We start from the raw sequence: 24,847 nt of genomic DNA on the forward strand, positions 1-24,847 counted from the left end.
GAGTTGGGGGGTCCACAACTCTTTTGTGGATACGTGGGTGGCGAGCACAGGCCCCGAGCTATTGCAGCCTTCTTTCTCTCCAGGGCTCCATTTCCTTCCCCTTCCCCTCCTTGCTCCTTTCCCGTTGCCCTCTCCTCTCCCTCTCTTGGTGTCCTTGCTTATGCTGGCCCCCGCTATCCTCCTGGTTCTGTTGGTTTTACAATCCGGCTTTGTTGCGTAATCATCTCCTCCTTTTGGCATTCCTTGGTCCCTCTGGGGTTTGACCTCCATTACAAAATTTCTCCTCCACAGTGTGAGCCATTTGGGGAAGAGCACCTTACCTAGTGTCTCCGACGTGCGCCCTCCTCGTACATTCCACCTTATCTTTCACGTCGTTGTCTGATGCTAGGGTGCATAGTCAGCACGGTAGCCAGTTCGTGTGGTGGGGTCGCTATGTACCCTTTTGGTTGAGCCCCCTAAACACACAGGGATCACACTTCTGATACCTGAGCTGTGACCTCCTCATGCATGCCTTGGAGTGGTTGCTCGTCATCCTGGAGCATCGGAACTCCCGGCAATGCCCGCCATGCCAGATGGCACTTGCTGTGGCTGGGTGGCGCCCATGAGGAGAGCCTGATTGGAGTGGGTGGTATCAGGGTGGACGCTATGCAAATGAAACACATACGGGTCCAGAACTCTGGCCATTCTTCTGCTGCCGTCTATCTGTGTGAAACTGATTCTTCAAGTGCTTCTTCTCTTGCCCCTTCAGCCTTCCCTTCCATGGCTACCCCCTGGGAAGAGGGTCAGGCCCGTCGGCTAGGGGCGAAACTTTTCCCCCGTTATCTAGTTTGCACCAGGACTGATGGAGATACTTTCACCAATACCAAACCTTTATTCTTTGTGGAACATATTGAAGACAAGTTTGGCGAAGTGGATTCCCTGAGCAAGATGCAGTTGGGTTCGTTGCTGATCAAAACAGCTTCAGCTGCCCGATCTGCGGCCTTTTGTGCCTGTACCCATCTTGGCACAATTCCTGTGTCCATTACGCCCCAATCTCTAAATATGGTACAAGGCGTGATTTTTCACAGGGACCTCATCCTTCAAACTGATGAGGAACTTCGGGACAATCTCGGACGGCTGGGTGTTCACTTTGTTCGGCGTGTCCAGAAGGGTCCTAAAGACAATCGCATTGATACTGGTGCCTTTATCCTGGCCTTTGAAGGGGATACCCTCCCTGAGAAAGTTAAAATTCTGGTTTATCGATGTGATGTGAAGCCGTACATACCACCTCCTATGAGGTGAGGTGTTTTAAGTGCTTGCGTTTTGGACACATGTCTTCCCGCTGTTCACAGGCCTCTCTCTGTGATGACTGTGGATGTCCACTCCATGAGGGGAGTCCATGTGTTCCCCCTCCTGTGTGTGTAAATTGTCATGGTAGTCATTCTCCACATTCACCAGATTGCCTAGAATATAAGAAGGAAAAGAAGATACAGGAGTATAAGTCCATCGATCGTTTAACCTACACAGAGGCCCGTAAGAAATACACGTCTTCACCCTGTGTCCATGACATCTAGTTATGCTTTGGTTACATCTTCACCCCTTCCTCACCCTTCCTTACCCCCATCCCGGACCCCTCTCCTCCCCCCTCGCCTGCGCCTCCCACACCTTCTCTGGGCACTGCTCCCCCTCCCCAGCCGGAGAAGTGTCCCACTCCTTCGGCGTCTGTCGGTCAAGGGCACCTCTCCCAGGATGCCCCATTCCCGGCACCTTCCAGGCCAAAGGTCTGCTGCCGCGCGACGACCGCGAGAGTCGCGGTCTGTCGGCCCCCAGGTCTCTTTCTGTTCCTGATCTTGCTGCAGCTGGTTCCTTTATGCCACACAGCCCTCCTCGATCTCAGCCCGAAAAGAAGAAGAAACATAAGTCCCGGGGCAAAGAGCGAGCCTCTGGTGTCACCAGAGGTCCCTTCCCCTACTTCAGAACAGGATTCTGACCTGTCATTCATGGATGTCGCCCCCTCCTTGTCGGTGACGGGTGGGGATCCGGTGGTATGACTGGCTTTAGCGTGTTCAGCCCCAATTTAAATCATCTTTCTGTGGTTCTCCAATGGAATTATAATGGATACTATTGTCACCTTCCGGAATTGAAATCCATTCTTTCGTCTTACTCTGCAGCTTGTGTGGTTCTCCAGGAATATCATTTTACTGATTCTCACTCACCGACCCTCCGTGGGTTCCGTGTTTTCTGTCAAAATCAGGTCGGACCCCTGCAGGCTTCTGGTGGTGTTTGTACGCTGGTCCGTACAGACATTGCTAGCACGTGGATTCATCTTCAAACTACATTGCAAGTAGTTGCTGTTAGGGTCCACCTAGACTCTGCGGTCACAGTTTGCAATCTTTATCTCCCTCCTGACAGGACTCTGCTGCCTTAACTGCCCTTCTTCAGCAACTTCTTCCTCCCTTACTCCTCCTTGGGAATTTTAATGCTCATCATCCCTTGTGGGGCAGTGCCTTTCCATCTAGACGAGGTCTTCTTATAGACCAGTTTACTGCAGACCTTCTTAATGATGGCTCCCCTACTCATTTCAGTGCTGGTCATGGTACCTTTTCTGCCATTGATTTTTCTTTCTTCTCCCTCTCTCCTCCCTTCATTACACTGGTCGCCACATGACGACCTTTGTGATAGTGACCATTTCCCATTGATTATCTCGCTCCCTTCCCGCTCCCCGCTGGACAGGTTACCTCGTTGGTCTTTCCAACGTGCCGATAGGCCTCTATACACTGCACAGGTCGTGTTTTCTCCCTCTTTGTCGGGTTGTATTGATGACGTCCTACGTGACATGTCTGACGCGATTGTTCGCGCTGCTAACCTTGCTGTCCCGCGCTCATCTGGATCATTTCGTCGCCGGCAAGTCCCATGGTGGAGTACAGCCATTGCCATCCGTGATCGCCGTCGAGCTTTGCAACACTTTAAGAAGCATCCATCTGTAGCCAGCCTTACTACCTTTAAATGCCTCCGCGCTAAAGCCCGTTATTTAATCAAACAGAGCAAGCGGATATGTTGGGAACAATTCGTTTCTTCCCTTGGTTCTACTGTCCCTCTGTCACGGGTATGGGCTACACTTCGCTCTCTCTCCAAGGTTGCTATCGGCAGTCCACCCTCTCAGGCCTTCATCTCCCAGATGTCCTTTGTATGGACCCATTAGTTCTTGCAGAACATCCTGTGACCCATTTTGCAGTGGCCTCAGCATCAGCCTCCTATCCAGCTGCTTTCCTTCACCTGAAACAGCAGGCTGAAGCTTCCACCTTATGTTTTACCCCTTGTGAGTCAGAATCTTACAACGAACCTTTTACTGAATGGGAATTTCTTTCTGCACTTTCTTCTTCTCATGGCACGGCCCCTGGCCCAGATTCCATTCATAACCAACTGCTTCAACATCTCAGTGCTCCACAATGGCAACATCTTCTTCAGGTGTTTAACCGTATCTGGCTCCAGGGTGACTTCCCTTCTCTGTGGAGGGATAGCATCGTGGTTCCTGTCCTTAAGCCTGGTAAGAACCCCCTATCTGTTGACAGCGATCGGCCAATTAGTTTGACCAATGTTGTTTGTAAGTTACTTCAACGGATGGTAGCCCTTCGGCTCAATTGGGTCCTCGAATCTCAGGATCTATTGTCCCCTTACCATTGTGGCTTTAGAGAGGGACAGTCTCCAATCGATCATTTACTTCGCTTGGAGTCCGCAGTTTGGCAGGCTTTTTCCCAGTGCTGCCATTTGGTTGCAGTGTTTTTTGACCTTCGCAAGGCCTATGACACGGCCTGGCGCCATCACATCTTACTTACCCTTCATCAGTGGGGTCTTCGGGGCCCACTCCCGATTTTTATCCGCCAGTTCCTGTTCCATCGGTCATTCAGAGTAAGTGTTGGTACTGTTTTTAGTTCTCCACGGACCCAGGAGATGGGCATCCCACAGGGCTCTGTCTTGAATGTCCTTTTCCTCATTGCTATCGATGGACTTGTGGCCTCTGTTGGTCCTTTGGTCGCCCCTGCCCTGTATGTGCATGATTTCTGCATTTGGGTTAGTTCCTCTTCGATGGCATCTGCAGAGCCGCAGCTCCAGGGAGCTATACGGCGTGCCTCTGCATGGACCCTCTCACATGGGTTCCAATTCTCTCCTCTAAAATCTTATCTCTATGCCCACCGATTGCCTGTGGTCCCACAGTTTCGTTTCCTGGGTCTTCTTTTTACAGCAAGTTCACTTGGCTGCCGCATATCAGACATCTGAAGGTAGGATGTTTCTGTAAACTCAATGTCCTTAGCTTCCTTGCCCACTCCTCTTGGGGTGCGGACCGTTCCCTCCTTCTCCATCTTTATCGTGCTCTAGTTCTGTCTCGCTTGGGCTATGGTTGTCAAGTTTATGGTTCAGCTACTCCTTCCACACTGCACGTACTGGATCCAGTCCACCATCATGGTATCCGTTTGGCCACCGGTGCCTTCCCTACTAGCCCTGTTGATAGTCTCCTGGTCGAAGCTAGGATCCCCCCTCTTTCTGTTCGGCGGTCCCAGCTTCTGGTGTCTTATGCACTCACTATCCATTCCTCTCCCACTCATCCTTCCTATTCTATCCTGTTCCCAGACCATGGACATCGCCCACCCGACTCCCGCCCTCGGGCGGGTTTACCGGTTGGGCTCTGCCTTGCGTCTCTTTGCCATGATTTTCAGCATCCTTCTTTGTTCTGCCTTCCTCGCTCCCTCCCCTCAACCCCCCCCCCCCCCCCCCCCCCCCGCTTGTTTAGTTCCTCGGCCTTGAATTCGGATGGATCTCCGCCGAGGTCCAAAAGATTCCATCCCCCCTGTGGTGTTCCATTCCTTTGTCCACCAAATTTTATGGGAGTTTCGGGGTACTGTTGTTTTTTACACTGATGGCTCTAAATCTGCTGATCATGTGGGGTATGCCTTCACGTCCTCTGTCGGAACGGAAAATCATCTGCTGCCATCTACATGTGGGGTGTTTACTGCGGAATTGATGGCAATTTCCGAGGCCCTTACCTTTATTAAACAGTCCCAACACAACCGCATTTTGTTATGTACGGACTTGATGAGTGGCCTTCTTGCTATTGACCGGTGTATTTCGCGCCATCCCTTGGTCTCTGCCATCCATGACCATCTCACTGATATTCACCGTGCTGCTTGTTCCATTGACTTCCTTTGGGTCCCTGGCCATGTGGGTATCCCGGGTAATGAGCTCGCTGATAGTTTGGCTGGGGGAGCAGCCACTTACCCCCTGTTTTCTGTAACCCCTCCTGCAGCGGATTTACAGCTTCACATCAAATCCCACTTCGCACAGTCATGGGCCAATTCTTGGGAAGCTACTCCCTGTCCAATAAACTTCGTGCAATTAAGATGACACCAGACCCGTGGCGTTCTTCCTTTCGCCTCTCCCGAAAGGACTCGACCACACTGTGTCGTCTCCGCATTGGCCATAGCAGGCTGACCCATGGTTCTCTTTTGCGTGATGAGCCACCCCCACTTTGTGGTTGTGGAGCCTTCCAGTCAGTAGCCCACATTTTGGTTGAATGCCTCCTTTTGGCTCTGCGTGCTAAGTACAGACTCCCCCACACTTTACCTTCGATGTTGGCTGACTTTTCCCAGATGGTCTCTCTGGTTCTCGGTTTCCTCTGGGAAAGTGGTTTTTATTCTCAGTTTTAAGGTTTTTAATCTCTCTGGTATTGGCGCAGAGCGGTGAGTGTTTGGGTGTCTCCCACTGTAAGCAGTGTTCGGAGATTACCGATTCACATCCCTGACCGAAATCCTCTTTTCTTCCCCTTTTACTCTGTTTTTACCCTTTTTTTTAAGGCTTGATTAGTCTCCATTTCCCATATGTACTTTCTACTTTCTAGCGGTTGTACCTTTTAAGTCACAGGTGGTCTTGCCTATGCTGCTTCAGCATAGCGTTGGGTTCGTTTTCTTGCTGACTTCCCTCGTTTTGTTTTTACCATTGACAACAAGACTGCCCCTTTACGTTTTTAGCCTTTTCCCTTTTATTGTTTTGACTTTCCTGAGATGTCACATAGCGGAATGGACCACATTTGAAACAAGGGACTGATGACCTTGCTGTTTGGTCCCTTAAACCTCAAACAACCAACCATCCTTCGGTGGCCACCGGTACTGGAGCTCCCTCCCAGGACTCCTCTTCCTGGCACCCCCTGACAGGCGACCTACTGCTACATATCGGCAGCAATGTTCACGGCTGGTGGGCGCCAAGATTGCAGAGTGTAATTCCATGCCCGCTCTCGCTGAAGTCTGCCCTTCTCTCCCTTCCCAAGAGAAGCAGCAGAAATGCAGGAACAAGAGCAAGGCCCGTCTGGTACCGCCTGAGGTGTGGCCTTCCCCTCCTACAGTCAATGAACCAACAGAGTCTGACCCCACCTATATGGATATTACCCCATACTTATCAGTGACGGATAGCGACCTGGTGGCGTGACTGCCTCTGGTTCAATCGCTTCCACTTTGGACTCCAGCTTAAGAATCCTCCAGTGGAATTGTAATGGATATTTGCGTCACCTTCCAGAGTTACAGCCCCTTCTTTCCTTCTACTCTGCCGCTTGTATTGTGCTCCAGGAGACCCATTTAGCCATTCTTACTCACCGACCCTTTGAGGGTTCCACACTCTGTCAGAACCCACCAGGGGGTCCACAACCCTTTTGTGGATACGTGCGTAGCGAGCACGGGACCCCGAGCTAATGTGGCCCTCCTTCCTTTCTGGACTGCATACCTTCCTTTTCCACATCCTTCCCTATCCCCATCTTTGCCCCCCCCTCCCCTCACCTCTGGCTCTTTCCTTCCCTTTCTCCCCCTCTGGGAGTATGGTTTGTGCCTACGTCCGGAGACGGACGCTCGTAAATGTAATGCATTCTTCGCCTTCTCTGCTTGTATGTCTTCATCCTTCCTTTGTCCTTCTCTTTTCCTTACCTCTTCTCTTTACCCTTTTCTCCGCTGCAGCGTTTGAGACCTCTTCTTTCCTTTCCCTTTCTTTGTTTTTCCCTTTCTCTTTCTTCCTCCCTGTGCGTGTCTGAAGGCCGACCCACACATTTTCGTGCGTAGCTTGTGACGGGGTAACGCATAATTCCCTGCCCCGGGTAGACAGGTAGGACATGTACGTACCCCCTGGTAATGGCCAGGCCCAGGGAGGGGTGATTACCCGAGCTGATACCTTCCGAAAGTGCCAATTGGTCCCTCCGTCCGTTTGTTGGGAGGTGTGACCTGAGGTATGAACAATCACCTAAGGTGGGAGTGCCCTCAGAGGGCCCCCACAAGGGAGGAGCGCGCCATCGGAGACGCCGGTAATCATGGGGGATTCTTCTGCAATGGTTTCCTCACCTTCCACTATGTCTGCTCACAAGCGTAAGTTCACTGAGTCTCGGCCACAGACAGTTCTTCCATCGTTGCCACAGTTCCTTGTTGTTTCTCGGTCTGATGGTCACGACTTCTCCACAGTCAACCCTTTCATTATTCAGAAAGGTGTCGACGCAATTGCAGGTCCTGTAATGTCTTGTTTCAGGTTACGGAATGGCACCTTGTTGTTAGAAACAGTCAGTGCCCTCCAGGCACAAAAATTGCTGCATACTTCACTGCTCCACAACTTCCCTGTCCGGGTTGAAGCACACCGCACTTTAAATTCCTTGCGTGGAGTAGTTTATACACGCTCCCTCGATGGATTGTCTGATAAAGAAATTCAGCACTACCTGTCTGACCAGGGGGTATCGGCTGTTCATGGAGTTATGAAAAGGGTTGACACGAACATCATTCCAACCCGCACTGTCTTCTTGACATTTGACAAAGTTCAACTCCCATCGAAAATCAAAGCAGGCTATGAGATAATTTCCGTTCGCCCTTACGTCCCAAACCCTACGCGTTGCTGTCGGTGTCAGCGGTTCAGTCACACCAGCCAGTCCTGTTCCAATCCGGCCAAATGTGTTACGTGTGGCAAGGATGCCCATGAGGGTGCTTGTCCACCTCCATCCCCTCGCTGCATCAACTGTATGGGTGACCACGCTGCTTCCTCTCGGCATTGCCCCGTTTTTAAAGACAAAAAGCTCATCCAGGAAATCAGAGTGAAGGAAAAGGTGTCGACCTTTGCTGCTCGAAAATTATTCGCCAGTCGACAGCCCACCGTACCTCAGACAGGAAAATACAGCACTGTCCTTGCTTCTCCTTGGCCAACAAAGGAGGCAGCCACGCAGACTTGCGACCTCACCTTTAGTGCCACAGTAATCAGATCGGCCAGCGCAAAGATCGCCCGTTCAACCTCACCACTTTCACCTGCCCACTCTATGGCTCACCCTTCATTGGGTTCTGCTAAATCTCGAGCCCAAAAGTCAGACACCAAGACTTCGAAAAAAGAGCATATTCGTGAAGATTTTTTACGTACTTCAACTTCACAACCATCGGTACCTCCTTCATTTAAACATCATATTTCCAAGAAGGCTACTAAGAAACCTAGTTCATCTCCTCCTCCGCCAAGGCGTGTCCCATCTACAGCACCACCTGTTGGAAATCGCCCTCGGCCGTCTTCTGTGTTGCCGAGGTGCACTGCTGGTGGCCGATCAACTGGCCGATCGCTGGTGGCAGGAGCTGCTCCTGAACAACCTATGGATCAGGATCTTCTGCCTTCGGCTGAATGCCATTCCATGCTGTCGGTCGCAAGCTCTGAGTAATCGTTGAGTTGACGGCAACCTTGGTCACATTCCTCCATTTTCTGTTCACCCTATGTCCATTATCCACTGGAATATCTGCGGCATTAGAGCCAATCGGGATGAATTGTCGATCCTCTTACGATCCTACTCGCCGGTCATCTTCTGTCTTCAGGAAACAAAGCTGCGTCCCCATGACCGCTTTGTTCTCCTCCATTTTCAATCCGTCCGATTTTATCTCCCCTCTGTTGAAGGCACTCCAGCCCATGGAGGACTCATGATTCTTCTCCATGATACTCTCCATTATCACCCAATCCACTTAAACACTTCCTTCCAAGCTGTCGCTGTCCATCTTTCCCTTTCTGGATATACCTTTTCTCTTTGTACTGTATACATTCCATCGTCCACACCAACGGCACGAGCTGATCTCCTTCATCTTCTTGGTCAGCTTCCACCCCCCTATTTGCTTGTTGGGGACTTCAATGCCCACCACCCGCTTTGGGGATCTCCACATCCTTGCCCACATGGCTCACTATTGCTAGACGTCTTCCACCAAGTGGATCTAGTTTGCCTCAACACTGGGGTCCCTACATTTTTGTCTGCCTCCACGACAAATTTCTCTCATTTGGATATTTCGGTCGGTACTGTTGCGCTAGCTCGGCGCTTCGAATGGTTCGCCCTTGATGATACACACTCGAGTGACCACTTTCCATGTATCCTTAGACTGCAGCCTCAACTGCCATATATGCGCCCGCGACGCTGGAAGCTTGCCCAAGCCGATTGGACACTTTTTTCGTCTCTAGCGACATTCGATAACCGTCACTTTCCCAGCGTCGACGATGAGGTCACACATATTACCAACATTATTCTTACAGCTGCGGAACGTTCAATACCACGCACCTCCGAATTGCCCCGGCGCCCCCCAGTTCCTTGGTGGAACGAGGCGTGCCATGAGGCAATATGTGAGCGGCGACGTGCTCTTCGCGTTTTCCGCCACCATCCTACTTTGGCCAACTGTATCCACTATAAGCAGTTCCGTGTGTGATGCCGTCGCGTCATCCACGATAGTAAGAAGGCAAGCTGGAAATTCTTTATTAGCTCATTTAACACCTTCACTCCCTCCTCGGAAGTTTGGAGTCGGCTTCGACGGTTCTCAGGCGCGCCTAGTTTCTCCCCGATCTCTGGGCTCTCTGTTGCGCATGATACATTAGTGGACCCCATCGCAATTTCTAACTCGTTGGGTCAGCACTTAGATGAGATTTCGAGCTCTTCAAAGTACCCGCCAGCGTTTCTCCCGAAGAAACGTGCAGCGGAAGTGCGACCTCTTGCTTTTTCCTCTCAAAATCGCGGATTCCGAAAGCATCGTTCTTCAGTTGACCATCTTGTTGCTCTCTCCACTTCTTTCATGAACAATTTTCTCTGGAAACGCCAAACAGTAGCAATATTTTTTGATCTGGAGAGAGCATACGATACCTGTTGGAGGACAGTCATCCTCCGCACACTGTTCTGTTGGGGCTTTCGAGGTCGGCTGCCCCTTTTTCTTCGCAAATTTATGGCAGAGCGCACATTTAGAGTGCGGGTGAACACTACTCTCTCCCGTACTAACTCCCAAGGAAACAGGGTACCCCAGGGCTACGTGCTAAGTGTTGTACTGTTTGCTATTTCCATAAATCCAATTATGGATTGTCTCCTTCCTGATGTCTCGGGCTCCCTCTGTGGACGATTTTGCGATCTACTACAGCTCTCAACGGACTAGCCTTCTTGAACGAAGTCTTCAAGGATGTCTCGATCGCCTCTACACTTGGAGCACCGAAACCGTCTTCCGTTTTTCTCCCAGTAAGAGCGTTTGTGTTAATTTTTGGCGATGTAAGGAGTTTCTTCCACCCTCCTTACATCTAGGACCTGTCAACCTTCCATTTTCGGACGTCGTTATATTCTTGGGTCTTATGTTTGACGGAAAACTGTGCTGGTCCTCCCAAGTTTCCTATCTTTCGGCTCGCTGTCTGCGATTGCTCAACACCCTCCGTCTCCTGAATGGTACCTCTTGGGGAGCGGACCGAGTGGTCCTTCTCCGCCTCTATCACACCTTAGTGTGCTCGAAATTGGACTATGGAAGCATAGCTTACTCCTCTGCTCGGCTGTCTATTCTTTGTCGTCTCGACTCTATCCACCACCGTGGATTACGTTTAGTGTCTGGAGCTTTTTACACCAGCCCTGTGGAAAGCCTTTATGCTGAGACTGCTGAACCTCCGTTGCTCCAATCGGCGAGCAGTCCTGAGTCGTTATGCTAGCCATCTGTCTTCGATGCCTGCTAATCCACCCCATGACATTTTTTTCGACGCCTCCTTTGATGTAGGGTATGCAGGCTGCCCCTCCTCCTTACTACCACTGGGAGTCCGCTTCCGTCAACTGCTCCATTCTCTTTCCTTCTGCTTTCCTAAAACCTTCTTGACAACTTGGGGTACAGCACCGCCTTGGCTCCGTCCCCGGATCTGCCTGCTCCGTGACCTTTGTAAATTTCCCAAGGATGGTACCCCTTCACTTGTTTATCGTCGGGTATTTGCTGCTCTATGTGCACAAATGAAGGAAGCAACATTTATTTACACTGATGGCTCGAAAACATCGTTAGGTGCAGGGAGTGCCTATATTGTTGGCAACACCCCAAATCAATTTCGGCTTCCCGACCAGTGTTAGATTTATACTGCGGAGCTTTACACTGTTCTCCAGGCTGTCCGCTACATCCGCCGCCATCAGCGGATACAGTATGTTACCTGTTCAGATTCTCTCAGCTCTCTCCTCAGTCTCCAAGCTCTCTACCTCGTCCACCCTCTGGTCCGCCGGATTCAGGACTGCCTACGCTTGCTCCACTTGGGGGGGCATCTCGGTGGCGTTACTGTGGATCCCAGGACACGTTGGTATCTGTGGAAATAAGGCGGCTGATATTGCGGCCAAGGCTGCAGTCTGTCTTCTTCGGCCAGCTTTTCAATCAATTCCCTTCGCCGAGCTACGGAGCGTTTTATGTCGTCGTGTCGTTCTTTTATGGCACGCACATTGTTAGACACTTCCCCATAATAAATTGCGGGACGTGAAAGCTCTTCCTTGTGCTTGGACCTCTCCCTCCCGAACGCGTCGTCGGGAGGAGGTAATTTTAACTAGACTCCGGATAGGGCACTGTCTTTTTAGCCATCGACATCTTTTAAGCGGCGATCCTCCCCCACTCTGTCCCCACTGCTCTCAGCTGTGGACGGTAAGACACCTTTTAATTGAGTGCCCCTATTTTACTCCATTACGCGCCCGTCTACAGCTGTCGCCTGATATATCGTCAATTTTAGCAGATGACACGCGCTCGGCCGATCGCGTTCTCGAGTTTATTAGTGCCAGTGAAATGACGTCAGTCATTTGAACCTTTTTTTGGGGACAACCAACCCCTTTCTGTAGTGGATTTTTAAGCCTTCCTTCTGCTTTTAGTTTCTCCAATTTTTTGAGTTTCGTTCCCATTGCTGCTGGTTTCCATTTTCGGTTTTTACTGTTTCCTAAGTCACTGATCGGGCACTAATGACCATAGCAGTTTTGCGCCCTAAAACCAAAACAAACAAAAAAAAAAACTGTCAGAACCGAATTGACCTCTTGCGGGCTTCTGGTGGTGTTTGCACCTTGGTCCCCAAGGACATTGTTAGTAAATGGGTTCCCCTCCATACCAATCTGGAAGCCATTGCTGTCAGGGTCCATCTGGCCACTCCAGTCACAATCTGTAATCTTTCCCTCCCACCAGACAGGCCGCCCAAATCCATGCCCTCACCACCCTTCAACAACTCCCTTCTCCCTTCCTGTTATTAGGGGACTTTAATGCCCACAACCCTCTGTGGGGTAGTCATACAACTACTGCCCTGGACAAGACAGTTGATGCTGTTCTGGCAGGGCTTGACCTCTGTTTACTAAACACAGCCGCTCCCACACACTTTGGTGTGGTGCATGGCACTTTCTCAACCATTGACCCCTCCATCTGCAGTCCCGGCCTTCCTCCATTGAGTGGGGCGTCCACGATGACTTATGTGACAGCGACAATTACTTGATTATTTTGACCTTCCTTCAGTGTCTCTCGCTCCGCCACCCTCCCAGGTGGGCCCTGTCTAAGGCTGATTGGGGTGCCGTCTCCTCTGCACCCATCCCCCCCGTATTGCCACACGACAGTGTTGATGAATCTACTCAGATCTTGACTGTCTCCATCCTTTCAGCAATCCCTCCTTCAGGTTCCCCCCACCAGAAGATGGTCCCTTGGTGGAATCCGGAAATTGCTGCAGCCATAAAATACTGCCACCATACTCTTAAACACTTCAAGCGGCACCCTTCTACTGCTCTTCTTCTGGTCTTTAAATGACTCCACACATGGGCCTGTTACCTAATCAAATTTCAGAAACTGATTTGCTGGGAACGATACATAGGTGCCATAGGACCCCACACCCCCTCTTCACAAGTCTGGGCGAAACTTCGGCGAATTTTTGGCCACCATCCTCCTGCTGTGGTTGTGGGAATTTCTGTACATGGTGTTGTCGTTACCAATCCGGACTTTGTGGCAGAAAATTTCTCTCAACACTTTGCTCAAGCTTCAGCATCCGCTCAGTATCTGCCCACGTTCCTTCTCCTGAAAGAGCATTCAGAACGACTGCCTTTGTCTTTTGTTTCTTGCTGCTCAGAACCATATAATGCCCCATTTAGCGAGTGGGAATTTGCCAGTGCCATTGCCCTTGCCCTTTATCCTAACATGGCTCCTGGACCGGATCAGATAAGTAACCAAATGCTCCAACACTTATCACTGGCAGGCCACCATCGTATATTGACCCTCTTCAACCGTCTGGTGAGTACTTCCTACCCAGTGGCAGGAAAGCATTGTTGTTCCGGTGTTGAAGCCAGAGAAGCCACCTCTTCAGTTGGATAGCTATCGTCCAATTATCCTTACTAACACCCTCTGCAAGCTCCTTGAACGCATGGTGAGTTGGCGGCTGTTTTGGGTCTTTGAATCCCATGACCTTTTGTCATCGACTCAGTGGTTTTCGCTGTGGCCGCTCTACGATGGATAACTTGGTGCACCTAGAATCTGCTATCCGGTCAGCTTTTGCCCATCGGCAACACCTCCTTGCTGTCTTCTTTGATCTGCATAAAGCCTATGACGCCACCTGGCGCCACCTCATCCTCACCACCCTTCACGAATGGGGCCTTTGTGGTGCTCTGCCCATTTTTATCCATAAATTTTCTTTCTTATCAATCTTTTCGGGTCCAGGTTGGCTCCTACAGCTCTCCCCATCGGCAAGAAAATGGGGTTCCACAGGGTTCTGTGCTGAGCGTCCCTCTCTTTCTCATAGCCATTAATGGTCTAGTGACAGCTGTTGGGCCGACAGTGTCCCCTCTTTGTATGCTGGTGATTTTTGTATGTACCGCGTATCCTCCGTAATGGGCACTGCAGAATGCCGTCTACGGGGGGCAATATGTCGGGCCCACTCATGGGCTTTCTCCCATGGCTTTCAGTTCACGGCAGCCAAGACTTGTCGTGCATTTCTGCCATCGCCGTACAGTCCATCCCCATCTGGAACTGTTCCTCAATGGCCAGCCGCTTGAGGTGGTGGACACCCATTGCTTCTTGCATCTGGTCTTCAATGCCCAGTTGAGATGGCTCCCTCACCTTCACCAGCTGAAGAGGACGTTCTGGTCCCATCTCAATGTTTTCTGGTGTCTGTGCAATACCACCTGGGGTGCAGACCGCTCTGTTCTCCTGCAATTGTATCAAGCATTGGTCCAGTCTCGTTTAGACAATGGAAGCCCTGTCTATGGTTCTGTGTCGCCTTCAACACTGCAGATACTAGACCCCATCCACCACTGTGAGGTCCCACTTGTGACTGGTGCTTTCCAGAGTAGCCCTGTACTTAGCCTTCTTGCAGAGGTGGTGATTCCACCACTGTGAGTTTTGCACCAGCAACAGCCGATATCTTATGCACTCCGCATTCACTGCACCCCAAAGCACAATAATTATGGTCTCCTTTATCCAGACAGCAGCGGCCACGATGTGGGCTTGGCATGGCTGTCCGCATTCAGTCACTCTTTTCTGAGCTCCAGCAATTGCCTCTACCACCTCTCTTCTCCACACATGCACGCACCCCTCCATGGTGCATCTCTCAGCTGTGACTCTGTCTTGATCTGTCGATTCAAAAGATTCTGTCCCTCAGATGGCTATTCGCCACCAGTTCTTCTGTCTCCTCAGTTCCTTTCAGGGTTCAGAAGTGATCTATACTGATGGCTCCATGTTTGCTGGCCACACTGGTTTTGCTTACACCTATGTGCGCAACACACAACTTCACTCCTTGCCAGATGGCTGTAGTGTTTTTACTGCAGAATTGATAGCCATCTTGCATGCACTGGACCATATCCGCTCCTGCTCAGGACTATCCTTCACCATCTGTAGTGACTCATTGAGCAGTTTGCACGCTATCGGCCAGTGCTTCCGTCGCCACCTGTTGCTCATCGCTATCCAGGACTCCCTTTCTCGCCTCACTCAATGTGGATGCTTCGTGGTTTTCATTTGGACCCAAGGCAATGTTGGGATTCCTGGCAATGAACTTGCCGATCAACTGCCTAAATTAGCTACTACCAGGCCATCTCTCGCTATTGGAATTCCAGAAATAGACCTTCGCTCAGTATTAAGTCATCAGGTTTTGGGCCTTTGGGATGTAGAATGGAGCACTCTCTTCACCGAACAGGCTAAGTGCAATTAAGGATTCTAAAACTCCATGGCGGTCCTCCTTACGGGCCTCTCGTAAGGCCTCTGTTGCCCTCTGCCGGCTCCGCATCGGTCATACTTTTTTGACTCACGGTTATCTCCTCCGTTGTGAGGATCCCCCCTCTGTCATTGTGGATCGATGTTGACTGTTGCTCACATCGTATTGGACTGCCCCAACTTAGCCACCCTATGACAGATTTTTAGCTTTCCACAATCACTACCCCTGATATTGGCTGATGATGCCTCAGCAGCGGATCTCGTTTTGTGTTGTATTCGGTATGGGGGGTTTTTATCGCTTTATTTAAGGGAGGGGCCTTCCACCTTAGCGGTGAGTGGAGGGGATGGCAGGCTTTCATGCTCCCCCTTCACCCCAACTGAATTGGCTTCAACTGGGCTTGGTTGTTCACCTCGGTCCTCTACCTTCCCACTCCTTTCCTCATGGGGTCTGTTATGTCCTGAGCATCTGTTTTGTCTCCTGTGCTTCTTCCTTCATGCCCCTGTCATTAGCCACTTTCTTTCCCTCACCTTGTCTTCAGTCCTTTTCCTTCCTTCCCTGTCAATAGTTCATCATTTTATGGATGTTGTCGTTCCCTCTTTTAATGTGGATTTTATTGGTTTTAGTTAATCTCAGCTTGGAGGGGCTGATGACCCTGTAGTTTGGTCCCTTAACCAACCAACCAACCAACCAACCTCCCATGGGGGCTCACTGTTCTTTCGTGAGTTTGTGCATGGTCCCAAGCTGTTGCAGCCCACTCTTCCTTCTGAAGCTGCGTTCCTTCCGTACGCCCTTCTATCTCCATCCTCCCACCTTCCCAGTCCCCCCCCCCCCCCCCCCCCCTGCTCCCCTTTCTTGTTCTTACTTATGTTGACCTGGCCATCCAGTTGATTTCCTGCATTCTGTGTGATTTTCTTTCCCTTGCCTTTTCTCTTTTATCCTTCTTGGCGTTTTTGGTCCCCCTTTGTGGTGTGACCACTTCAGAATTTTATGTCTGTAGTGTGAGCCATTTGAAGGAGAGCTGCCCCTCTAGCATCTACAGCATGAATTAAAGTACATGCACATGCACTTGTTGCTGTACCTGTGGGGGGGAAATGCTCCACTTGCAACTGATGTCACTCGGTAGACATCAGAAGTAGACTTACCACCTAAGCCACATACCACTCCCCAATTTCGGAAGCCACCTAAGCCATCCCAGCAACCCAGGCAGCCTCCTCCTCCTGTCAGTAAAGAAAAACGTTCTTCTAAAAGTAGCGGTAGGTAAGCCTTCGGATCGACGGGTGCTCTCCCTTTCTGATGGTGACTATGCTCTTGAAGATATGGACTTCCAATTGGAAGAACTAGAGAACATGGAAGTGGCTAATGTTCCCCCTGACCTCCCCGGTAAATCACCGCCTATGAGGCTGAAAGGAAAGAACCATCATCGCTAACCAATGGCTTCCATAGGGACTTCTGTGTTGCTGTGGAATTTGAATGGATATCACTCACATTTGGAAGGGTTGCAGCTGCTGGTCCAGGAAAAACCATTCTGCATCTGCTTACAAGAAACGCATTTTGAAGTCACAGGCACACCTACATTGCGGGGCTACCACATATGCAGGAAAGACGATACTGCTGTAGGCAGGGCTAAAGGTGGGGGGGGGGGGGGGGGGGGCTATTTTTCTTGATGATACATACCACTCCTCTGCTGTCCCTCTTGCCACGATCATCCATGCAATTGCTACGAAAGTTTTCTCACCGTTTACTATCACAGTGTGTTTGTTGTACCTGCCCCCCATGACACTTTGGATGCAGACGCACGTGCATACCTCTTCCAGGCACTTCCACACCCATTCCTACTTGTGGGGGACTTCAGTGCCCACAATGTGCTGTGGGGCTCAGCTACTACTTGCTCCAGGGGTAGGCTGATTGAATGGCTCATCCATTCTGAGGATATCTGCCTTCTGAACGCGGGTCAAATGACTCACTTTTTCACAGCTACAGGATCTTTTTAAGATATTGATATTTGCTTTTGTTCCTCAGCTATTGCAGATTGTTCAGTGGGAAATGGCTACAGATTTACATTCTAGTGACTACTTCCCAGCGTGGATTCGTCTGCCGCCTGGGACAGTGACCAGCAGGAGACCATGCAGGTGGATGATGCAAAGGGCAAATTGGTTACAGTGTAGTAGACAGGCTATTTTTGAATGAAAGGATTGTGCACAAGAGGCGGAGGCCCATATATCTCATGAGATACAAAGGGCTGCCGCAGAGTCCATCCCCAGGTCTAGTAACCACGTCGGACGATGGCCTGTCCGTGGTGGAAAGAAGACTGTCGATTGGCTATCAGGGCCAGACAGGCAGCTTTTCGGAACTTCAAACGGTGTCCAACTACAGGCAATCTTCAGGTCTTCCGGTCTGCGAGAGCACATGCAAGGCGAGTGGTCAAAGAATGGAAAAGGGCTTCCTGGAGGTCCACTTCCACTGCGCACTTCTGGGAATCAGACAGATTTGAGGCAAGGGTAGTCCACATCCCCTTACGGCCTTGTCAAATAATGGGACCTTGGTGGACACGCCAGAAGAGATGGCTCACATTTTAGCTGAACACTTCTTTACTGTTAGTAAGTCATCCAAACAAGCTCCTGCTGTTCACGTATTCCGTTGGACTGCAGAGATGAGGAAGCTCAATTTTTTCTCGTGTAATGAAGACATCTACAACCTTCCATTCTCCATGTGGGAACTGAAATCAGCTTTATCTGTAGCCAAAGACACTGCTCCAGGACCTGATGAGATCTGTTATAACATGCTTCGTCATCTGTGCCCTGAAGCAAAAGGTCAGCTCATCTCTTGTTTCAATCAGATTTGGTTTGATGGACAGTATCCCAGGTGGAAGGAGGCAATCTTAATTCCATTCTGGAAACCAGTTAAGGACCGGAGTGCCCCTAACAGTTATCGGAGTGTTGCCCTTACTAGTTGTATGGGTAAGACTCCTGAACGCAAGGTCAACTGCCGCCTCGTCTGGCTGCTCGAATCCCAAGGCTACCTGAGCCACTCCTAGCGTTCCGTTCTTGACAACTTAATTCTACTGGAGATGGCAATACAGGAGTCCTTCTTACGCTGAAACAATTTAGTTTGTGTGTTTTTTGACCACAAAAAGCATATGACACAACTTAATGAATGGGAACTATGTGGACGCCTGCCGCTTCTGATCCAATCCTTTCTCGAGGACAGGTGATTTAGTTATTGCATTTGACGATGCCATATCTGGTTGCTATGTTCAGGAGAATAGTGTGCCCCAGGGCAGTGACCTCAGTGTTACATTGTTTGCCATCGCTATCAATGGCATTTCCTCTGCAGTCAGGAGCCCTGTCAAATGCTCTTTGTTTGTGAATGACTTTGCAATCTTCTACTCTTCCTTTGATCTTAAGATGACGAGGCAGCTACAACTGACCATTAAGAGGCTGGAAAGTTGGGCCCAGACAACTGGTTTTCGGTTCTCACCTGAGAAGACTGTGTGTGTCAATTTTAATCATGCTCATCGGAGTTCTAACCAACCAGAGCTTACAATGGGGGACTGTATTTTACTTTTTCAAGACACAGTGCACTTTTTGGGTTTATTATTTGACTCGAAATTAACATGGCTCCCACATCTGAAAGACCTACGAACAAAGGGCTTCCAGTTGTTGAACATTTTGAAATGCCTTGGCGGAAAAACATGGGGAGCTGACAGGTCCCACCTCCTACAGTTCTATAGGGAATTTGTTCAATCACACTTAGACCATGACAGCATGGTCTATAGATCGGCCCGTCTTTCCTACCTCTGGATGTTAGATGCTGTCCACCATGCAGGCATTTGGATATTGGCTGGAGCCTTTCTGATCAGCCCAGTTCAGAGTCTGTGTGCAGAGGCTGGTGAACCACCACTCTGGATTCTGCGACGTATCCTTTTGGCTCGACAGACGTTGAAAATCTGTGTCACCTCAGTCGTTGGCATTTAGTTCAGTGACCCAACCCGCCTTTGAATGACTATTCAGGAATCAACCCCACATGACCCAGCCAGTTGGTAAATGTGCTACGGCCTGCCTCAAGGATCTGGATCTCTTGGGCATTAAAATATACACCCAGGGATGGAACGCACTGCCGCCTTGGTGTCTTCGGAGGCCCAATGTGATTTTAAGCTTGATGCAGTACCCGAAAAATTGTACTCCAGATATGGCTTCGTCCATTTTAAGTATGTACCATCGTTTTATTGTTATACAGATGGACCCCAGCAGGAGAATGCTCTCAGTTGTTCTGTGGTTTTCACTGATAGGGTTTTTAAAGTGAGCCTTCAAGAACAATTTACAAATTATGATGCAGAGTTATATGGCATTCTAATGGCACTGGAGAGGGTTCAGACATCACCGTACGAGTTTTCTTATCTGTTCCGACTCTCTTAGTGCACTTTAAGTGCTTCACCAAATGTATCCGGTAGACTCACTGATTCAGCTCATCCATGACTGCTTACAGCGGCTCCAAAGCTGTGGCAAGGAGGTGATCTATTGCTGGGTACCTGGCCACATTGGGATGCAAGGTAATGACATGGCTGATAAAGCTACCAAGGAAGCATGTTGGGATGGTGCTGTCCATCAATGTCCCATCCCGTTGCATGCCATTCTCATTTTCTGACAGATGCAGCATGCGTCAGTGGGAGACTAACTGGTTGCAGGTGTCGGACAACAAACTGCGGTCACTCAAACCGACCACAAAGCCTTGGCAGACTTCGTATCAGCCTTTCTGCTTACGACTCTACATAGGGCATAGCCCTTTCACACACAGCTTCCTCCTCTGGGGGGAGGATTCACCTTTCTGTGAAGTTTGTGGCATGCCGCTTTCAGTTCAGCATATTGTGGCTACATGGGTCCTGTATACTGATAATAGGGCAGCCTTTGGTCTCGCTGGAGATCTGCCCACCTTCCTCGCAGATACCGATACCAGTGGTAACAGAGTGGTGAAATTTTGTGAACTATCAAGCCTCATCCCTAAATTGTTGGGGAAGGGCGGCAGACTTTAATACATTATAAACTGCTCCCCATGTGGGGACAACCTTCATCCCCACCCATGAGATTTCCTGTTGATTTTTCGTCAGGGCGCTGATGGCCGTGATGTCGAGTGCTCCCTCAACCCAACTCATTATCGTCAACACCTTATTGCCTTTTACTCAGCAGCTTACGGTGTTCTCCAGGGAGCTCATTTTACTGATGCTCAGTTGCTGACCCTTTGTGGGTTCTGTGCTTTGTCAGAACTGGGTCAGCCATTCGAGGGCTTTCAGTGCTGTTGGCATGTTTGTCCATACGGATATTGTTAGTACATGGATCCCACTTTGTACCACATTAGAAGCAGTTGCCATCTGGATCCACTTGGATTCTGCGATCATGGTTTGCAATCCCCCTCTCACCTGACAGACCACCTTCATGTGCTGTCCTAACTGCCCTGCTCCAGTAATTCATCCCTCCCTTCCCTCTGCTCCCTCTGCTCCCTCTGCTCCCTCTGCTCCCTCTGCTCCCTCTGCTCCCTCTGCTCCCTCTGCTCCCTCTGCTCCCTCTGCTCCCTCTGCTCCCTCTGCTCCCTCTGCTCCCTCTGCTCCCTCTGCTCCCTCTGCTCCCTCTGCTCCCTCTGCTCCCTCTGCTCCCTCTGCTCCCTCTGCTCCCTCTGCTCCCTCTGCTCCCTCTGCTCCCTCTGCTCCCTCTGCTCCCTCTGCTCCCTCTGCTCCCTCTGCTCCCTCTGCTCCCTCTGCTCCCTCTGCTCCCTCTGCTCCCTCTGCTCCCTCTGCTCCCTCTGCTCCCTCTGCTCCCTCTGCTCCCTCTGCTCCCTCTGCTCCCTCTGCTCCCTCTGCTCCCTCTGCTCCCTCTGCTCCCTCTGCTCCCTCTGCTCCCTCTGCTCCCTCTGCTCCCTCTGCTCCCTCTGCTCCCTCTGCTCCCTCTGCTCCCTCTGCTCCCTCTGCTCCCTCTGCTCCCTCTGCTCCCTCTGCTCCCTCTGCTCCCTCTGCTCCCTCTGCTCCCTCTGCTCCCTCTGCTCCCTCTGCTCCCTCTGCTCCCTCTGCTCCCTCTGCTCCCTCTGCTCCCTCTGCTCCCTCTGCTCCCTCTGCTCCCTCTGCTCCCTCTGCTCCCTCTGCTCCCTCTGCTCCCTCTGCTCCCTCTGCTCCCTCTGCTCCCTCTGCTCCCTCTGCTCCCTCTGCTCCCTCTGCTCCCTCTGCTCCCTCTGCTCCCTCTGCTCCCTCTGCTCCCTCTGCTCCCTCTGCTCCCTCTGCTCCCTCTGCTCCCTCTGCTCCCTCTGCTCCCTCTGCTCCCTCTGCTCCCTCTGCTCCCTCTGCTCCCTCTGCTCCCTCTGCTCCCTCTGCTCCCTCTGCTCCCTCTGCTCCCTCTGCTCCCTCTGCTCCCTCTGCTCCCTCTGCTCCCTCTGCTCCCTCTGCTCCCTCTGCTCCCTCTGCTCCCTCTGCTCCCTCTGCTCCCTCTGCTCCCTCTGCTCCCTCTGCTCCCTCTGCTCCCTCTGCTCCCTCTGCTCCCTCTGCTCCCTCTGCTCCCTCTGCTCCCTCTGCTCCCTCTGCTCCCTCTGCTCCCTCTGCTCCCTCTGCTCCCTCTGCTCCCTCTGCTCCCTCTGCTCCCTCTGCTCCCTCTGCTCCCTCTGCTCCCTCTGCTCCCTCTGCTCCCTCTGCTCCCTCTGCTCCCTCTGCTCCCTCTGCTCCCTCTGCTCCCTCTGCTCCCTCTGCTCCCTCTGCTCCCTCTGCTCCCTCTGCTCCCTCTGCTCCCTCTGCTCCCTCTGCTCCCTCTGCTCCCTCTGCTCCCTCTGCTCCCTCTGCTCCCTCTGCTCCCTCTGCTCCCTCTGCTCCCTCTGCTCCCTCTGCTCCCTCTGCTCCCTCTGCTCCCTCTGCTCCCTCTGCTCCCTCTGCTCCCTCTGCTCCCTCTGCTCCCTCTGCTCCCTCTGCTCCCTCTGCTCCCTCTGCTCCCTCTGCTCCCTCTGCTCCCTCTGCTCCCTCTGCTCCCTCTGCTCCCTCTGCTCCCTCTGCTCCCTCTGCTCCCTCTGCTCCCTCTGCTCCCTCTGCTCCCTCTGCTCCCTCTGCTCCCTCTGCTCCCTCTGCTCCCTCTGCTCCCTCTGCTCCCTCTGCTCCCTCTGCTCCCTCTGCTCCCTCTGCTCCCTCTGCTCCCTCTGCTCCCTCTGCTCCCTCTGCTCCCTCTGCTCCCTCTGCTCCCTCTGCTCCCTCTGCTCCCTCTGCTCCCTCTGCTCCCTCTGCTCCCTCTGCTCCCTCTGCTCCCTCTGCTCCCTCTGCTCCCTCTGCTCCCTCTGCTCCCTCTGCTCCCTCTGCTCCCTCTGCTCCCTCTGCTCCCTCTGCTCCCTCTGCTCCCTCTGCTCCCTCTGCTCCCTCTGCTCCCTCTGCTCCCTCTGCTCCCTCTGCTCCCTCTGCTCCCTCTGCTCCCTCTGCTCCCTCTGCTCCCTCTGCTCCCTCTGCTCCCTCTGCTCCCTCTGCTCCCTCTGCTCCCTCTGCTCCCTCTGCTCCCTCTGCTCCCTCTGCTCCCTCTGCTCCCTCTGCTCCCTCTGCTCCCTCTGCTCCCTCTGCTCCCTCTGCTCCCTCTGCTCCCTCTGCTCCCTCTGCTCCCTCTGCTCCCTCTGCTCCCTCTGCTCCCTCTGCTCCCTCTGCTCCCTCTGCTCCCTCTGCTCCCTCTGCTCCCTCTGCTCCCTCTGCTCCCTCTGCTCCCTCTGCTCCCTCTGCTCCCTCTGCTCCCTCTGCTCCCTCTGCTCCCTCTGCTCCCTCTGCTCCCTCTGCTCCCTCTGCTCCCTCTGCTCCCTCTGCTCCCTCTGCTCCCTCTGCTCCCTCTGCTCCCTCTGCTCCCTCTGCTCCCTCTGCTCCCTCTGCTCCCTCTGCTCCCTCTGCTCCCTCTGCTCCCTCTGCTCCCTCTGCTCCCTCTGCTCCCTCTGCTCCCTCTGCTCCCTCTGCTCCCTCTGCTCCCTCTGCTCCCTCTGCTCCCTCTGCTCCCTCTGCTCCCTCTGCTCCCTCTGCTCCCTCTGCTCCCTCTGCTCCCTCTGCTCCCTCTGCTCCCTCTGCTCCCTCTGCTCCCTCTGCTCCCTCTTCATCTAGTTGGAGCTGCTCATTGACAAATTTCATGTGGATAATGATAGCTTCTTAATGATGGTTACCCCTACTCATCTTAGTGCTGCACATGGCACTTTCTCTGACATTGATCTTTCACTCTCTACACCTCCCCATCTTCATTCCTTACACTGGTCGCTGCACGATCAACTCTTTAACAGTGACCACTTCCCATTGATTTTCTTGTTCCCTTCACACCTCTCGATGACCAGGTTACCCTGTGGGCTTTCCATAACGCTGTTTGGCCTCTATACAGGGTGGTTCATTGATTGTGACCAGGCCAAATATGTCACGAAATAAGCGTCAAACGAAAAACTACAAAGAACGAAACTTGTCTAGCTTGAAGGAAACCAGATGGCGCTGGTGGAAAAATACCAGTGGTTACAGGTGTTGGAGCAGCACCTTTTGTAGGTTAGGTAAGACAGAAAGATGTCAAGTTCTACAAGAGGTCAGGATTGAAACAAATCTTCAGTTTAGGAAAGAAATTAAACAGCACAATTCTAGCACGTTGTATCACCAATCACAGCTGTCAATTATAAATTTTCACCAATCACCAAGTTGTATCTCAGTCCTAGGTAATTGCATTGAAGAATTAGTCACCCAACCCAGTTGACATAATCTGCCTCTCTGAACACCATGTGACCACTGGTATATTAACTAGGCCTAAGCATAATGAGAAACTCAGACAGGAGAGTACTGCAAATGTTAGAATAAGGAAACGTTCTCATAAAAGTATAATAAAAAATAATGTAAGTATATTTCATCAAAATATTGGGAGTTTAAAGAATAGATGAGCTACTGGTTTGTTTAGAAGATTTAGAAGCTGAGGATGAAATAGATACACTATGCCTGTCTGAGCATCACATTGTTACTGATATGGATAAGGTAAATGTAAGTGGATATAAGCTCTCTGCACATGTAATTAGAGAAAACATGGAGAAAGGAGGAGTTGCCATATATGTCAAAAGTTATCATTGTGCAAAAAGTATAGAAACAAAAAAGTTTTGTGTAGAGAAACATAGACGCATGTGCCTGTGAGCTTAAATTAAATAAAGGCACATTTATAATTGTAACTGTATATAGGTCCCCATCGGGAAATTTTCATCTATTTCTGAAAAATTTGGACTCCTTGTTGTGCCATCTGTCAGATGGGGGAAGCAAATTATATGTGGGGACTTCAATGTAGATTCTCTGAAAGAGGGTAATAGGAAAAATGACCTTGAAGTATTACTCGGTTCTTTCAATTTGACACCCGTTACTGATTTTCCTACTCGGGTGGTAAAGGATTGCAGCTCACTGATAGATAACTTCTTT

General features: G+C 51.2%; 1 protein-coding gene across 1 annotated transcript in view; it reads left to right on the forward strand.

Annotated features, from left to right (window-relative positions):
- LOC126457044 (uncharacterized) overlaps positions 1-24,847 on the forward strand; it is a 282,626-nt gene that overhangs the window by 186,427 nt on the left and 71,352 nt on the right. The window lies entirely within an intron of this gene.

The sequence above is a fragment of the Schistocerca serialis genome, chromosome 2, assembly GCF_023864345.2.
Source record: "Schistocerca serialis cubense isolate TAMUIC-IGC-003099 chromosome 2, iqSchSeri2.2, whole genome shotgun sequence".
Classification (NCBI taxonomy): Eukaryota; Metazoa; Arthropoda; class Insecta; order Orthoptera; family Acrididae; genus Schistocerca; species Schistocerca serialis.